Below are 12,500 nucleotides of genomic sequence, written 5' to 3' on the forward strand. Positions count from 1 at the left end.
TCATCCAATTTAAACAAAATCGATGCACTTTCCAAGGTTTGAACAAAATCACATCAGACAATAACGAAGTATATTTAGATATGCTGGTCCGACATCCGAACGCAATTATGGGCCTAGTTTAACATTGTGATGGACAATATTTGCGACATTTTTTGAGATTTCCATTACACCAATGAGCCCATTAGGAATTTGGTTATCAGACCTACAAATAAGTGCACGTCGCACATTACCATGAGCACAAAAGAAGAGGAGATTTCAAATCATAAAGTATTATTCCTTAAAAGCCACAAGACCCTAATAGTTGGAGTCTTTATCAATTCTTTTTGCAGAGTTAGACGGACTACACTTTGGATAGGACCCACGTCTATCACAAAGTAGTTTCCAAGGGATCTGAACAGCTAACCATCACTGCTTTGTGGACCAAGGGCAGTGCGTGATAATGCCTGACCCCTGCGCATGACGTCAACGTGCCTTAAGCAAGGCGTGTCGAATCTAAGGACCTTTTATACTTCATTCCGTGCGTACAACACAGTGCCGCTACACCACAGCATCACAAGCACAAAACATAAATCGAAAATAAACAAAACAAAACAACTCAGTATTTAAAACGAGATTTAAAAGTTAGTTTCTGAACCCGGATAATATAACGGCGAAAAAAAAAGGAATCCCAATTTTATAAAAATACTCTTTGTTTATTAACTATTACCAATGTTATGGAAGTTTCATCCAACCAAACTCCAGATATAACAAGAACTTATGCTGAATCCCGTTGAGAACGTTGTACCCGGGATTATGTCTTTTTTGTCGGAAAACTTTACGTAAGATATTCCATTGTTTGCCTTTGGGCGCAGTGAAAAGGGAAAGTTCTATTTGATTTGTGTCCACCTCTCTCTCTCTCTCTCTCTCTCCTCTCTCTCTCTCTCTCTCTCTCTCTCTCTCTCTCTCTCCCAGCCTCTTATCCAGTTCCTTGTCAATTCGAATACGTTTAATCTCTGAAATGCGTTTTTTTTCCTCGACCAGAATTTCATTTTCAAAATAACATTACTTTGTTCTTTCGCTTATTTAATCTTTTAATCCTCAATTGCAATAGCAGTGTCGTTTCAAAACATCATTATTGAATGGATTGGTGAAACTTTATTTACGGTAATCTTTTTCTTTTTCTCCTTTTTTAAAGCTTGAGATCCAGAGGCGAAGGTTGAGCATGGCATGTACACAGACACACACACACCACACACACACACACATACTCACACACATATACATTTATATGTATATGTATATATTACAATATATATAACATTTATTATCCTCACTTCATTTGGTTATTTCCTCCTACAACGTTGTTTCACCATCCGTCGGCATTTTGATGAAATCTTCAGCGAGATATTCTGTATAGTAGTGTCCGGGAGGAACGTTGTTCAGTTGGCGCTAATATTGTTTCCGGATTTAGGTTTGTTGCGCACGTATGTGTGCTTGTGTGTATATGTGCATGCGAATGTGTGAATTTGTGTGTATGAGTGCTGAGAATGGTGTGGTGTTGGGGGAGGGGGCGTCTGGGGTTACGGATGATTCATTGGGTTGTGTAATGCATAGAAAACAGTTGTAATTTTCTTCTGTGTAAGCATGTATTGAAGAGTTCTGTCTTTCTGTTTAGTGTGGCGTGTTGGGTATTTCTTACTATGTGCAATATCTCTTCAAGACATTAGTTGCATTTTTGGTGTTTATGAGAAACGTTTGTGTTTTGAGACGATGTCCCATGTGGTGTTGTGTCGGGTGTTTGAGTCCTTTAACTTCCAGATGTGTTCGCTCAATGTAGTTGATATTCTTTTTCTGTCGTGTTTGAAGGTTGAGTTGTCTTGATTGTACCGTCGGACTCACAGAGAGTCACTTCAAAACACGGTACAACCGACACATCTCAACATTCAAACACGACAGTGTGTGTGTGTGTGTGTGTGTGTGTGTGTGTGTGTGTGTGTGTGTGCGTGAGCGTATGAATTATGAGTGTATTGGTTTTTTGTTTTTATTTTTGTTTTGTAAATTACCACAACTTAATTACATAAGTTTTACCTGCCCTTTTCCCAAAATCATGTGGATACACAATGATGTGTTTACGCAAGAACAAAACGTGCATGTAGCGAATGTGTAGCTTAACCAGTTAACTGCCATACTCTGCAAAGACACGTATTTAATCATTTGGCCAGAAAACCCTTTCTTCAAATATCAACTGATTTAGTTGACCCTCATCTGGGCAAAAATGCTCAAATCTGCACCTCGCAGGTCTCAGAATTGAGAATTTTTGCCAAGATGAGGATCATTTAAATCGATCGATATTTGTAGGACGAGTTTTCTGGCCAAAACATATTTAGATACGCGTCTCTCCAGAGCTCAGCTATTTATCTGGTTGAACGATGTTAATTACGTCTATTTGCTAACTAGTAATGAACTGCAGCTTATCAAAACAAAACAAAAGTAACACAAGCTCTTTCGAATGAATCTGCAATAATTTATAGCGTGTTATGAAAGGCTTTGATCTAGAATGCTGATGTTAAGTTATTTTATTCTTTATTCACAATCATTGTTTCATTTTGTAGCTACCTGGAAGCTACATGCTTTATTTTCATTTGTTTATCACTTAGCTTAAATAAAGCATATAGGATAGGCGATAATGACGAGGCATAATGGATCAATTAATTATAACCAGGGGCGGTTGCTGGCTGTTTATTTAAGGCGGATGGATCGAAAACATTCTCTCATCGTACTCAGGTGTAAAATGAGTACCTGACCGGAAGCAGTTTTGTGTGTTGGAGGAAAATGGTATCTCTCCCAACAGGCATCATGTCTCGTCTTCATGTTGCTATTGGCTCAGGAGCCCTTTCTAAGTGTCTTGAGCTCACAGTGGATATTGCGCAATATCAATGTTCTAGTGGGTTATTTTAGAATGTGTGTTTATTGTGTGTAAAAAAAAAAAAAAAAGGGGGGGGGGGCATGTGTGGTTTGTTAAAGAGATGTACTCACGTAACTGGCATTTACGATGGGCTATATTATGTAAAAGTAAAAGAGGTCCATTTGTCGATTTTCCTCTAGAGAAAAAAATTGTATATCAACCTGTCATTGAAGTCTATGGATCCTGTCATAGTTGTTTCGGTATGGATTGTGATACACGTCTGTTCATTGAGATCTGTGAATATCATTTTTTAAAAAAAAGAACAACGTGACAACAGCAATTAGACTGCCATATAAAATTTCTTCCTTCGAATATCAACTGTGATAACAGGCATTAATAGAAGGAATAGAAAATCCAACCTCAATGCACTACTCATCTACTCCAAAGACAATAACAATAACATAACTGCTGTGTGTGTCGGGTTAATGGACTGGGAGCAGGGCCTTCTAAAAATAGTATCGGGCCTGTCCAACCGAATTGCGCGAGTTCTCTGCTGGGCTTAAAATTTAATACCCCGCGATATTTGATTGTCAACAAAGTTTGTGTGTACACATTACACACTACACACCACAGTTACGCTGGATTACCTGTTGATACAATGAATTTATCGCGTTTGTTATTATTTCTGTTCATGGATATATATTCATTGTGATTGCCAATCCCACCATGATGTTTGTTGTGTGTATCTTTTAAAATCTAATTTAGCAATTGAAAAATAATTTAAAAACTATAGTGTCATCTAAGCCATCATCTGCCGTCGAGCGAAACCTTGAACTGTTGCCTTGAGTCAAAACAAAACCGGATGATCTTGTACTTGTACACATCAAAATGAAATTGTCATTGATAGTCTATTCAATGATTCCAAAACTCCGGTTTCACCTGAAAAAACTCTGGTCTGGAGCAAAAAATTCCGGGTTCCGGGCAACTTCTGTCAAATTCCGGTGAGGTCAAATTCTTCCAAGGACACCCCCCCCCCCTTCCAACCACCACATCATCATCACTGCCACTAGAATTATAACCATCATCACTACCACTACTACTGCAACCACCACCACATCATCATCATCATCATTACCACTACTACTACAACCACCACCACATATCATCACTACCACTACCACAACTACCATCACTATTACAACCACCACCACCACATCATCATCACTACTACAACCACCACCACCACATCATCATCACTACCTCTACTACTACAACCACGACACCACATTATCACTACCACTACTACTACCCACCACCGCCACATCATCATCACTACCACTACTACTACAATCACCACCACCACATCATCATCACTACCACTACTACTACAACTACCACCAACACCACATCATCACTACACACTACTACAACCACCACCACCACATATCATCATTACCACTACTACTACAACACCACCACTACATCATCACCACCACTACTACTGCAACAACACCACCACTACATCATCATCACTGCAACTACATACACTACAACCACCACTAGCACATATCATCACTACCACTACTACTACACTACTACAACCACCACCACCAACATCATACCACACACTACATACCATCCCACCACAACATCATTTACATCATCACACCACTACTACTCAACACACCACCACACACATCATCACTCACTACCACTACTACTACAACCACCACACACCCTATCATCATACTACACTATACTATCAACCACCACCACCTACATCATACACACTACTACTGACAACCATCACCACACATCATCATCACTCAATACCACTACTACTACAACACACCACTCACATCATCTCACTACCATCTACTACTACAACTACTACAACCAACCACCACATCATTACCACTACTACTACAACCATCACCACCACATCATCATTACCACTACTACTACAACACCACCACCACATCATCATTACAACTACTACACACCACTACCACCACATCTTCTAACACTATACTACAACCACTACACACACATCACTACCACTCTACTACCACCACATCATCATCTCTACACTATACTACTACAACAGCACCACATCATCATCATACCACATCATCACTATCACCACTACTACAACCACCACCTCATCTTCATCACTACCACCACCACCACATCATCATCACTACCACTGCTACTACAACCACCACCACCACCACATCATCATTACTACCACTACTACTACAACAACAACAACCACTATCACATCCTCATCATCACTACCACTATTTCTACAACCACCAACACCACATCATCTCACTACCACCAGTACTACAATCTCTACCATTTGATTTTGGTGCTTTACTTCATCATAGTATAATTCTAATCAGTTATATATTTAGAAGATACAAAACGTAAACACAATGCCAAATACCATTCCAATTCCTTTTTCTTGTGTGCGGAAATTCCTCTTTCGGCATTGAAATTCCTACGAGTGGTGTCTGAAACTCCTGTGAGCCAAATTTAAAATTGGCGTCTCTGTCTATTTATCTTAATTCTTAAAAAAAGCTCACCTCTCAATCAACATCAACATCATCTTGCTAGAAATTGTAAGTTACCATATTTAACACCATCAATACAATTCTCCTTCTCATCTCCTCCTTTTCATCAACCTCCATCCCCTTCACCTCATCACCATCATCATCATCATCATCATCATCATCATCATCATCATCAGATACCCCCCTCCAAAATTCTAACCATTCATTTAATCACGGTATTAATCAAAGTTGCATCATTCATTTTTTCATCATCAAATTAATCGGCAATGACTGTATTACCGTTATGAAGTGAAAATATTGAAATATCACTTGCCTCCTTACTTTCTCCGCCTCCTCCTCCCTCCTCCTCCCCCCCCCCCCCCCACCCACTCTTCTTCTTTCCATTTGATTTCTTTTTGGTCCGGCATAACTAAATGAAAGATAGAGGGGGAGATGAACTATAAAAGACTGCGAAGAGAGAGAGAGAGAGAGGGAGAGAGAGAGAGAGAGAGAGAGAGAGAGAGGAGCGAGAGAGAGAGAGAGAGAGAGAGAGAGAGAGAGAAACGAACAATTACTAAACGATATATTATATATATATATATAATATATATAATATATATATATATATATATATATATATATATATATATATATATATATATATATAGAGAGAGAGAGAGAGAGAGAGAGAGAGAGAGAGAGAGAGAAGATGGGCGAACAACTAATAGACACGAGAGAGAGAGAGAGAGTTGGTTCGATTGGTCAGATTCAGCGTGGGTTACGCAACTGGATGCGTGGGTTGACGGAGGCAGGAAGCAATAACAAACCCACATGGTTGCCATTACCTCCACCATCATTCTCGCTCACGGTTTGTGGAAAGCACTTCATTACAGGCACGTAATAGTGAATCTAGTTTTTGTTTTGAACATTTCTATTATTATTCTTTGTAAATTAACCCATATTAAAAGAAACATACAAACAAAAAAGGCATGACCAGTCACTAACAATGCCGTGTAGTGTGTAGACAGTAACACAGTACGGTGAACATGACTGACACTGACATTGGGGTCGGAATGTCGGAACCCATGAGTCGTTCGCAACTCTGCCTCACGTATTCATTTAATCAGTCAATTTAATTTTTATTAAGCTTGCGTAAAACATACAAACAAAAAAGACATGACCAGTCACTAACAATGCAGTGTAGTGTGTAGACAGTAACACGGTACGGTGAACATGAATGACACTGGGATCGGAATGTCGGAACCCAGTAGTCGTTCGCAACTCAGCCTCGCGTACTCATTTAATCAGTCAATTTAATTTTCATTTAGCTTGCCTATTCTTCAAGTTTATGTTATATTCACCTTTTCTGTTTAAAAAGGGTAATCCAAACAGACCATAAACGATTTTATAATAAGCCGACTTCAACTTCCATCACACACGAACTTATTTTGGTGTTTTTTTTTTAACCAAACCGTTTGACTCAAATTAAAGCTTCGGCATTGGATAAGGAGCGAGGTCCCTGTTGCCATCTTGCTTAGTTTATACAGAGACTGGGTTGCCACCTTGGCTGTTCTTGATAAATAGTAAAATAGTACAACCTTGTGCAATAAAGAGAGAGAGAGAGAAGAGAGAGAGAGAGAGAGAGAGAGAGAGAGAGAAGAGAGAAATTTTGAACAAAAAACGAATCTCTCTCTCATCCTCTCTCTCTCTCTCTCTCTCTCTCTCTCTCTCTCTCTCTCTCTCTCTTCCTATTTCATCTGTCACACTGTTTGACAATCTTCATCACCTGGCTCACTTGTACTTGTAATATCGGGTATGAGGTAAAATTTTGAACAATTATTATTATTTATAAAATGCAGAATCTTTTCAAATAAACGGATAAAATAGAGATTAATTCTAATCGAACAGTGGAACACAAAGGCAGAATTTGCGAACAATCTAACACATAAGTGTCGTGGTCTTATTTATAAAATGCAGAAACTTTGCAAATAAACGGATAGACTAGATGTTATTTCGATTCGAAAAGTGGAACACAATAGGAAAATTTGCGAATACCCAGTCCAGACATAAGCGTTATGGTCTTATTTATAAAGTGCAGAATCTTTGCAAATAAACGGATAAAATAGAGATTAATTCGATTCGAAAAGTGGAAAACATAAGCAGAATTTGCGAATGCCCGGTCCAGACATAAGCGTTATGGTCTTATTTATAAAGTGCAGAAACTTTGCAAATAAACGGATAGACTAGGTGTTATTTCGAATCGAAAAGTGGAACACAATAGGAAAATTGGCGAATACCCAGTCCAGACATAAGCGTTATGGTCTTATTTATAAAGTGCAGAATCTTTTCAAATAAACGGATAAAATAGAGATTAATTCTAATCGAACAGTGGAACACAAAGGCAGAATTTGCGAACAATCTAACACATAAGTGTCGTGGTCTTATTTATAAAATGCAGAAACTTTGCAAATAAACGGATAAAATAGAGATTAATTCGATTCGAAAAGTGGAACACATAAGCAGAATTTGCGAATGCCCGGTCCAGACATAAGCGTTATGGTCTTATTTATAAAGTGCAGAAACTTTGCAAATAAACGGATAGACTAGATGTTATTTCGATTCGAAAAGTGGAACACAATAGGAAAATTTACGAATACCCAGTCCAGACATAAGCGTTATGGTCTTATTTATAAAGTGCAGAAACTTTGCAAATAAACGGATAAAATAGAGATTAATTCGATTCGAAAAGTGGAACACATAAGCAGAATTTGCGAATGCCCGGTCCAGACATAAGCGTTATGGTCTTATTTATAAAGTGCAGAAACTTTGCAAATAAACGGATAGACTAGATGTTATTTCGATTCGAAAAGTGGAACACAATAGGAAAATTTGCGAATACCCAGTCCAGACATAAGCGTTATGGTCTTATTTATAAAGTGCAGAAACTTTGCAAATAAACGGATAAGATAGAGATTAATTCGATTCGAAAGTGGAATGCAAATGCAGAAGTTGTGAATACCCGGTCCAGGCATAAGCGTCATGGTCTTATTTATAAAGTGCAGAAACTTTGCAAATAAACGGATAGACTAGATGTTATTTCGATTCGAAAAGTGGAACACAATAGGAAAATTTGCGAATATCCAGTCCAGACATAAGCGTTATGGTCTTATTTATAAAGTGCAGAAACTTTGCAAATAAACGGATAAAATAGAGATTAATTCGATTCGAAAAGTGGAACACATAAGCAGAATTTGCGAATGCCGGTCCAGACATAAGCGTTATGGTCTTATTTATAAAGTGCAGAAACTTTGCAAATAAACGGATAGACTAGATGTTATTTCGATTCGAAAAGTGGAACACAATAGGAAAATTTGCGAATACCCAGTCCAGACATAAGCGTTATGGTCTTATTTATAAAGTGCAGAAACTTTGCAAATAAACGGATAAGATAGAGATTAATTCGATTCGAAAGTGGAATGCAAATGCAGAAGTTGTGAATACCCGGTCCAGACATAAGCGTTATGGTCTTATTTATAAAGTGCAGAAACTTTGCAAATAAACGGATAAGATAGAGATTAATTCGATTCGAAAGTGGAATGCAAATGCAGAAGTTGTGAATACCCGGTCCAGGCATAAGCGTCATGGTCTTGTTTAAATGAAACAATGCAGTTTAAAAAAATTTATGGTCATTGAGTAATTAAGCTAAATATGCGGAGTTCAAGTAGATAACTTGATCTGTGAAATTTTTTATAATTAGCTGTTTTTATTCTCCATCATTTAGATTATGTGATTAAGTTTATAATTGAAATACAAACTTTTTCTCACTTATCAATGTTTTGCAATAAAGGAGAGTGTGAGTGAACCTGTGCAAAGAAAATTATTTGATAGAGTGATATTTATCATGCTTTTCAGTTTGTAGTTGAATTCTAGAATGGATTCCTTATAGTTCTCATTGATTGTATGTCAGTATGTCAGTCTTTAGGACACCGATTACCCTAATGCGGTCACAATTTACAATGTGACGGCCACAAGCCCGTTAAACGCAGAGTGGGGTATTGTTGTTTGCAAGTAATGCTATAGTTTTAATAGGATATCTGTCTCCTATTAAAATACATTCCTGTGTTGGATTTTGGATTAAATTCATGTCTTCTTCGGATTATGGGATATTTAATTTTCATGGATTGTGATTGTGATTTTCAAGACTTTTAATGTAAGTAAATGCCCAAATAGATATTTTTATTCATTTATTCTTTATTTTTATTTTTTTAGTTTTGTTTTGTTTTGAAGCATTTATTATAAGAAATAATGTACATATGCACTTATACACCAAAGACTGCTTTCAACTGCTTATTATTATTATTATTATTATTATTAATTATTATTATTATTATTATTATTATTATTATTATTATTATATTATTATTATTATTATTATTATTATTATTATTATAATAATAATAATAATAATAATAATAATAATATAATAATAATAATAATAATAATATAATAATAATAATAATAATAATAATAATAATAATAATAATAATAAGTGCATTGAGTGAAATCCCAATCACGGTTGCCCAAATAAAACTGGCGCTAGAATCCCGACTACCTGTCTAAACGAATGTTGTTTGTACGATACATACTAACTACACGTTCAATATCGGGGGCAGAAAATATGCGTTTGGTTTTATGAAATTAAAACAGTAGTCCCACATTGTTCTTTGATGTTATTTGTGGTTGCATTTGCTTTGAAACTTACACATTATATTGTGTTACATTGTTTACAAAATATTTCTGGTACTCGTATGCATGTGTAGTCAACGGTCAATCGTGTTCTTTATTATTTTATTATTAATTTTGGCTTGGCATCTTACATATGTGAATTTGACAGGTTGTTATGGATGGTAATTACTCGTATAACATTAAGTGATTTTTAAACATTTTTACGGCGTTTTAAATGTCTTTCTTGCATTCATTGCCGAGCACCTCCACTTTTCTGTTACTATTTTAACGATCAGCTGATTTTCTCTTGCCTCCCCTTTAATTTCGCGGACTTTTTTCAGAACGAGGCGTGGGAGTGGCTAATTGGTAGTCTGTGCGCAGAACTAAGCCCAGCAGAGAAAGTGGGTCATGCGCGGTGGCTCTGCCTATCTCTTTTGGTCGCCTCGACTGGGATTCTTATTTATAGCATCACGGGGCTCTACGCGGTGAATGATTTGTGTAATATTCGTATTGATGAATAAAATCTATTTGAGCAAAACGAATAGCATAAGATCTATATTTATTGACATATTCTTCATCCGTATCGTTTGATTACAGCTACAACAAACCTGTTCTTCCAATGATAAAACTGATATGGTTTTGATTTCTCCCAAGTCAGACCCCAAGGTGTGCATAACTAAATTTGCCGGCCTGGCCTAGTTATTTTCGCAGTAATGAGTATCAGTTATTTGTGGGGGGGGGGGGGGGGGGGGGGGGGGAGGTGGGTAAAAGTGGTTTAAAAACAGAAGAAAACCGTCTTTTATATAAAATACTTTGGCGGCCTGTTGACTTTTTGGCTCATGGTTGCCCCCATACCCCACCCTCTGCTCATTGTCGCACGTCATCTCGCATCGCTTGGGGCAACAAGAAAAAGAGAGCCGTCTGTGATGATGCACAACCTTCGTACAGTACCCGAGATGCGCGAGTGTTAACGAAAAGCAGCATATGCAAAAATTGAGACGAAAAGCAGTATCTGCTAAATTTGAAAAATATAGGGCGGCACAAAACAACTTCGCTCAATAGACCGACTACCAGTGATTATAACCCTATGTGTGAATATTAAATTGTGTGCGTGCGTGAGTGTCCACGCGCTAGCGCGCTCGTGTTTGTCTTTGTGGGTGTGTTTGTGGGTTGTTACACAAGAAATGCATGTAAAGCGCATTGAGCATTATACAATTTTGAAAATGCGCTATACAAGTGTCATCTATTATTATTATTATTATTATTATTATTATTATTATTATTATTATTATTATTATTATTATTATTATTATTATTATTATTATTATTATTATTATTAGTGCAGCGGACTCAGACAAGGACAAACTCTGTTCGGTTCCTCTACAGCTTTCTATAGACAATGTAACCGTGGCAGTCTGTGAATTATTTCGACAATATTGCTTAATGGAAATGGACCAAAATTATTTGTGCTACCTTGTTACCTTGTGCTTTAGTGGTATGATACTCGCCTTCGAACCTGAATGTTCTTGGCTCATGTCCCACTTTCTGTGGCACAAAATTGAATAATTGGAATAGGCTCTTTACTCATAATATGAGTAACGAGCCTATTCCAATGATTCAATTTATTATATTATTCTCTCACTACACTCATGTTTAAATGAGCAACTGACGGGAAAAAAAAAAAGAAATAATCACGTCTTCCCGGCGGCATGTTTCGCCCTATATGCTACACTTGCTATTCACTCAGAACCCCTTCTTCAGCGCTATGAGCACATTTATAGGATATTGCTCAATGTTAAAGGTCAAGGTTTATACATGACTAACTGACTAAGCGCCTTTCGTCTCCTATCCTTACAAGTGGGACTCCTCGGCTGTCTCTTCTGTCCTCTGTGTGAGATCCCTTCACCTTTCACGGTCTTTTGCCATATATATTAGAAACAGAAGGTCATCCGCAGAATCAGTTTTATGATGACAGTTTGTGTTTGAGGTCCCTGCTTAACACAGTGTGAATAGGCTTCAACAGTCATGTAGTCACTTCCCTCGTAATGGCGCATAGTAACTTAGTAACTGAAAATTGTATCCAGAGGAGAAAAGCATTATAAATATGATCATGTTTTGACTCTTATACATTCTGAACACATGATATATGAAACGTTTTTGCCAGCATGAAGAATAAAAAGTACCGATTGTTTTTGTATAGAACCACGCTGCTCGCCGTTTATGGGCGACGTGGCATCAGACTATTGAATCCAATCGTTGTTGGTGGTCATTCATTATATTTTACATTGTCATGACGTTATGAAAAATGCGTTAATGACTTTGTTTGGTAGTATTTT

The 12,500-nt window shown here is 37.3% G+C and overlaps 1 protein-coding gene across 2 annotated transcripts in view; it reads left to right on the top strand.

Moving 5' to 3' along the window:
* LOC144960260 (neuroglobin-like) overlaps window positions 1-12,500 on the top strand; it is a 166,568-nt gene that overhangs the window by 7,313 nt on the left and 146,755 nt on the right. Inside the window, exon 1 of one of the 2 annotated variants that reach the window (XM_078893299.1) lies at window positions 9,487-9,649. The exons of the other annotated variant lie outside the window; for it this stretch is intronic. The gene's annotated coding sequence lies outside the window, so the exon portion shown is untranslated. Of the gene's footprint in view, window positions 1-9,486; window positions 9,650-12,500 lie in introns of those variants that run through there. 2 annotated transcript variants of the gene reach the window in all.

This window comes from Berghia stephanieae, chromosome 1, assembly GCF_034508935.2.
Source record: "Berghia stephanieae isolate SIO BIC M18660-M18661 chromosome 1, UCSD_Bste_1.3, whole genome shotgun sequence".
Taxonomy (NCBI): Eukaryota; Metazoa; Mollusca; class Gastropoda; order Nudibranchia; family Aeolidiidae; genus Berghia; species Berghia stephanieae.